The sequence below is a fragment of the Furipterus horrens genome, unplaced genomic scaffold, assembly GCF_987537825.1.
Source record: "Furipterus horrens unplaced genomic scaffold, mFurHor1.1.pri manual_scaffold_10, whole genome shotgun sequence".
Taxonomy (NCBI): Eukaryota; Metazoa; Chordata; class Mammalia; order Chiroptera; family Furipteridae; genus Furipterus; species Furipterus horrens.
The window spans coordinates 3,686,940-3,693,480 of NW_028327180.1; the positions used below are offsets into that span (position 1 = coordinate 3,686,940).

At 42.2% G+C, this 6,541-nt stretch overlaps 1 pseudogene; it reads right to left on the reverse strand.

Annotated features, from left to right (window-relative positions):
* Nucleotides 1-276: 276 nt before the first annotated feature.
* Nucleotides 277-729, reverse strand: LOC149999193 (microtubule-associated protein 1 light chain 3 beta pseudogene; annotated as a pseudogene).
* Between the last annotated feature and the right edge of the window lie 5,812 nt (nt 730-6,541).

The following is a 6,541-nucleotide window of genomic DNA, read 5'->3' on the forward strand; positions in this document are numbered from 1 at the left end:
TAACTCAGAATGTAAAGTATTTTATTTTTAAACTTCTAAATTTGAAAACAAGACAGCCTAGGTTAAATAATATAGTTTCCGAAGCTGAATGTGCTCATTTGGAGCTCAGTTTTTCTGCTTGAAGTACAAAAACAACTTTCTAAGACTCCGAGGCAGGAACTCAACTGTTTTGATGACCTGTAATTAGATGAACTGATCAGTCTCAGCTGGTAACATCCCTTTTTCTCCTTTTGGTAAGGATTTAAAAAATTCTAGAACAGATGCATTTTTCTAGTCTTACACCAACAATTTCATTCCAGATGTCTCCTGAGAGGCATATACCATGTACGGGAATCCATCTTCGTCTTTCTCACTTTAACGCACTTCTGAAATCGGTGTGCGTGCGTGCGCTCACCATGCTGGGCCCGTTCACGAACAGGAAGAAGGCTTGATGAGCATTGGGCTGTCAGCACCTTCTAATTATCTTGATGAGCTCACTCATGTTGACATGACCAGGTACAGGAAATTTGGTTTTACCCAGGACAGGAAGCTGCTTCTCGCCCTTGTATCGTTCTGTTATCACCGGGGTTTTGGTTGGATGCTGCTCTCGGATAAGTCGGACATCTTCTACTCTTCGTTCGAAGGTGCGACGCTGCTTGGAGGTCTTCTCCGACGGCATGGCGCGGGAGGCTTGGAGGGGACAGCGAGGCTGAGGGTCCCGGTAGCTTCAGGTGGTGGCGGATGCGACAGTGGTGATAGCTAAAAACTTAGTTATTTTAATATTATACGCGCATTTGGGGTGCTTAATACAATGGGTTAGTTACATGCTTTATTTTGGTTAATCCTCACAAAAACTTACACTGAAGCGAATAGCTCAGTGAAATAACGGGATTTATCTGAAACCACACGGCTTGTGAGGGAAAAGCTGGGGTCTGAAGTGAGGTGGGCTGACGCAAAGCAGTGACTCTGGATCAGTAAGCCACTCCCTTTCTACATATTATTTGCATTAATTGTCAGGACAGTTAAAGCAGGCTTTTGTTATCGGTTTTGCTTTTCCAACATTTAAGAGACTTGGAAGAATTCTTCCCCCTCTGAGTCCTGATGGGGATAAGACAGCGTTCTCGCTCTGGAGGTGCGGAACGAGCCAGAAGCGCTCTTTCCCGTGTTCCTCACATCCGGCCTCCCCAGAGCCTGAGGGTAGGGTGTGGGGCCTTGTCCCTTTTCCTCTGGGATGATGGCAGTCACGGGGTCTGCCGGGGACACTGACGGTAGCAGAGGTGGGAGATGTAAGTTAAGTTATAATGGTATAAACTTGCAGACTTCCAGTTGGGGTTTGGGGACAGCAGCAGCGATGCACTCGTCAGCGTGGTTTTGAGCATTGCTTTGGGCTGCTTAGCCTTGAGTCTGATATTCTGGCACCCCCAATATTTCTGTGAGCACCCAGTATTATTTTAACCAACAAATGACTCAGTTTAGCGCATTGGTTGAGAGCCGAGTCTTGATTTGCCATGTTCTAGCTGTGTGACCTTGGGTAAGTACCTGAATCCCTGTGTCCTGTTTCTCGCCTCGGAAGGGGGACGATAACCACGCGAGGACTCCGTGAGTGTGTGGTACTTGGAAGCCTCTATGGCAGGAAGCACTTCATAACTGTCTCATATGTTATTAGACTAATTTTCTCATTATTCTTACAACTAAGGTCACTAAGAAACAGCACCGATTACTATTTCTAGATTTTTTTGTGAAAGCTGAGGCTCAGATGGGTTACTTATGATTATAAATCTAGAGAAAAGCATATGCAAGGATTTTAGAATAACATTTACTTCTATCTGAACTCCCAACTTAGTCCAATTCTCTGCATTTTCCTACTTAAAATAGGATGGCTTAAAATATCCTTACACCAAACAAATAGGAGTGTCCTTCAAATGTAGTTGACTGGGAAAGAGAAAAGGGTCTGACTAGAAAAATTCCCTGTAATATAATCATTGTTACATCTAGGAGACCTTCTACCAGACTGAAATTCCAATCTCCAATTAAACCACGAGAAAAATGTGTCTGTGTGTATAAGATATAGCACGAGCCCAAAACTTAATCGTTCTGTTTATTAAATCTGTCTAGAAGTTAATCCTATTACAGCTATCTAGTGTGCTGGCAGCAGAGAAGATTACTAAAACAGAATGTGTGTAATTTTGCTTAAAATTTTTTTTCTTCCATCTTATTTTCTTGGCTTCAGAATTCAGTTAGCTGCAAATCTCCACTTTCTTTCTGATCCTAAATGTAGCAAGGTTAGCAGAAATTCTTGATTTGAGGGCTTATCTTTCCCTCTTATACTCATCAGACAGAATTTCATCTCTCTTGCTGTGGCTGAAAAAAAAAAGTGTGTTCCAAACGGAACAGCCAGGCATTTTACATCTGAGCTGAACTGCTTTTGCCATAGTAGAAATCTATTGTACCCCATGAAGGAAATCATCAGAAAAGGGCACTCGTTTTCACCCTGATGTTTCCCTCCTTTGTAGAAGCCCAGCCTCAAAGGGATGCATTCATCTTCCTGAAATGATGCTATAATTTTTTTCATGTCTCCAAAGCTAAATGTGATGGGTGGGAAATCCAGGGAGACAGTCTCTGATAGCACACATTATAACTGCATCATTTACATCACTTTTATGCAGAGCCGATCATCCAGCATCATACACCGAAGGTTTTTAAATTGTTTCTTTTAGAAATTGGGGCATGATTTTATTCTTTTGTATTCTAAGTTCATGTGTTAATGTAAACAGAATTCCAAGATGTAGCATTTCCATTTCTAGCCAATTGTTTGTAACTCTGAATATGTTTTAAGTGGTTATGTATATTATTATTTGAAATTTCCTTTATCACCTCCTATTTTTCATTTATTCTTATACTCACCAGTAAAGCATTCATTTGATGACCAAAACTGATAAATTTAAAGCTTATTAAACCAAGCTAATATAAATTATTTAAAATATTAATCTTCATAAATCAACTGTAAAATATATTTGTGCAATATTTGATTAAGTAATATTCTTGAAATAGAGTCTTCTGTCTCTTTTATGACCTTGAAGAATAACTTGGTTGTTTGCAATGTGTTTAAAAATAAAGTGCTTTTCTATTGATTTTTCTCATTTAAGTCTAACAACTATATAAGCTGTATGTAGACTGTTTTATTGTTACATTATCATTTGAGAAGATAATGTCTGGAGTGGTGAAGTTGCCTTCCTCTACAGGAGGGCATGTGTGGGTGGCTGGGGTGGAAGAAGGCAGGCAGTAAGTGGCACAGCTGGGACATCAGTCCGTTATTCTAAAGCGTGTGTGGCCATTGTCCTTCCTGTCACAGCCATTTCTCCCATTCTGTCACCGAGTTCACATGGGAGTTTGATCCCAGAAAGCTTGCTCTGGTGGCCAGTCTTGCGACAGAATACACACGCGCCTATCCCAGAACACTAGCGCCCACTCTATGTCTTCTTTGCTTGGTTGCTTACGTTTCCCAGCTTCTCAGCCTCGGCCTCTGAGGATGGCATGCACGGGGGAGTGTAGGCACCAAGTCCATGTCCAGTGTCTGGCTGTCGGTCAAAAAGTGGTGCCTGGACTTGGTGGTGATTGCTTCAAAAAAAGACTCTGCTGAGGTCCCCAATGTTTGCTAGAGGCTCAAGGGGCTCTCCCGGGCTCCGTCTCGCAGTGCAGTTCTTCCTCTCTGGGTGGAAGTTTTCTCATACATAAACGGGGGGCTTGACAGAGACATCTAAATATGTCCTGGTGTCCGTGATTGTTTCATGGCAGTCGCACAGCCCTGGTCAGGGTCTCCTTTCACCTGCGAGGGGACCACTCTTCTACCCTTCAGTTAGCAGGTGTCTTGTTTGTGGGTTCTCCCCTACCCCTGAGCAGTGCAGCACTCACTTTAGTGACCTTGGCTTCCCTGCTTGTGGAGAACCATGAAAAGTAAAATTTTCCGTCTATTTAGTTCAGCTCTTAGAAAAGGAACACTGAAGGCTAATTTGTAAGGCTGGGTTCACCCAATTTTTAGAAAATCAATTTTTATTAAAAGGTGGTATTTTAAAAATGAACTTCCTGGTCTTGGCACTGCTTCTGAGTTTAAAACAAAACAACCAATGAATAAAAAAAACAACAACTCTTTCTCTCAACTTTACTGTAGAATGAGTGATACAGTATTTGCCATGGTTTAAGGAAAGTGCACATTAATGCCTGGTGCACAAAAATGGAAGGGAGGGTGCTTCTCTGTTAGGCCATTGAGTTAGGAAGTTGCTTCTGTGTTTCAAATGGTTTAGATAAAGAGGTTGAGCGCAGTAACACAGGAGATGAATAGGACTGGAAGCCTGACTTTACGATAAAGCTGGCACTCTGTGCTATGGCAGACAGTGCAGACAAACGCGGGACAGACTTCTTCTCCCTGGGAACAATGGCTTCCCTTGAATGTCCCTCTGTCCCTATAAGCCAGCCAGGATTATATTTCCTCAACCTTGACTCCCTGAGGCAGAAGAGGGTAATGGTGGATAAGTGATGATGGCAGGAGACTCAACTTGGGGTGGGGAACACACAGCAGAATACACAGATTGCAGAACTGTGCCCCCAAAACTTCTGGAAGTTTTATTAACCAATGTTGCCCCAGTAAATTCGATAGAAAAGAAAAAAGCGAATTTGTATGTGACCTATGTGAGATACTGAATTTTATGTTTACATTGTCCTTTCACAGAATCTTCGGAAGCAAAACATATAAACATTTTTAGAAGAAAAATATGGAATCAGAAATTATTTCCTTCCTTAAGAAAGAAAACGGCAGTCACCAAAAGACCTCAATCCCTAGATTTATGACAACCAAGGATAAAAAGGTAAGGAACTTGAAATGATAGAGAACTCATATCGATCTGTTATGAGGTAAACATTTAAATCATTTATACTGACTAGAAAATTTGTTTTAAGTGATTACATAAAGTCATGAAATGATAGTTATTTGTCGAATATGAAAATGAGTGATGATTTATATGTTGATTTTCTGATGCACAAAACCATTCTAGGCTCTAGTGTTCTTATCTATAACATTAAACTGAATAATTGGTTTATCCCTTTCCAGTTCCAAACTACAGTGATTGATCTCACTTCCAAAAGAGATAATTACAAATTACTTCCTTCAATAGTGTCTTAAGTACTTCCACAAGAGTGGCTCATGGACTCTGCAAAGCTTCATGAAACCTGTCATTCATATAATTATCAGCAAATATTAATAGCGTATTAATTATGTACAAGAGACTGAAAACTATAAAAGACCCAGGGAAAAATAAGAAAGCCTTAGTAACTTGAAGGAGCATGCAACCTAATCCGAGAAACAAAGAATCCGGGAAGAGCCGAGTAACACCACACAGCCCTTAGGTGACTGACGTCCCGAGGGAGTTAAGGAGCGCTGTCTGATTTAATTAGAGGATGGGCGGCCTGGGACTAGGGATTTGCAGGGAAGAGTGCTGGGATCTGTGTCTTGCAGGGTGGCGAGAACTTGGATAGACCGGTGAGGGGCAGGGCCCTGGCAGTCAGAGCTGCCGCGCGCCTTGTCCCAGTGTGACTGGCACTTTTGCCCAGCAACCGTGACAAGATACTGTGACGCGAATTCTTTCTCCTGTTTCAAATGGAGAAAACAGACCTGAAAGAACTGAAGTTCGCGTTCTGGGCTTTTGACGTCCAGGCTTCTGTTCTTTCCTCGGCTTTAACTGAAATCCTGAAATAGTATTATTCTTAAATTCTACTGTTGTATTACTTTGCTTGGGAAGCGGTTGGAGCATTTAGTGTTTGAATTGCTCTCTCTCACTCCGCATTCTCTCTTTCACACGAACAACCGTATGGAAAGGAGGGGGACTGCGGCATTGCTCCGACTTAACGTAAGAGAAAGCGAGAGCCAGGAGTGTGGAAACTGCAGCGCGCTCTTGGACTGTGACTTCTGTCTTAGAACAGTTTGTAGAGGGAAAAACTTCCCGAGAAGTTGATGGCATAGCTTCTCTTTCACAGGTGGACAGTTCCTATTCTGCTGACCCCAGAGGGTTCCTGAACCTTTATAAGTTCTTACCGTGCAGGACTCGTGTTACCCAAGTAGGAACTCTAATTGCTATTATGATTTGGAAATCAATGGGCGGCTTTTAGGTGCGAGCCCTGTGCCCAGTCTCAAGCCTGTAGCTCTCGTGTCATCGAGAAAAATCAGGGTGGAGTATTTTTTATAATTATTTATCCACATGTGCTGTAATTACGCGGAAAGTTCCGTTTTAAACATCAGCTCTGCAGTAGAAAGGGAAAGAAGCCTTTAAATAACAGACTTCAGAATTCATCTCGGAGTTCTGAAGGTCAGACGGCGAGCTGAGCGTTCACCTTCCTCCTGGAAAACAAAGAGGGTCGCTCTGCACGAGGGTGTGTGGCAGCTATTGTATACGTTTACCGGGAAACACAGGAAGAGAATTTTTTAAAATCAATAGCTGAACTCCTTGAAATCCCTGATGAGGGTCTAATGAAACTTCCAGGCCTCTCCTCAGTAGGAAACAGGGAAGTGTTA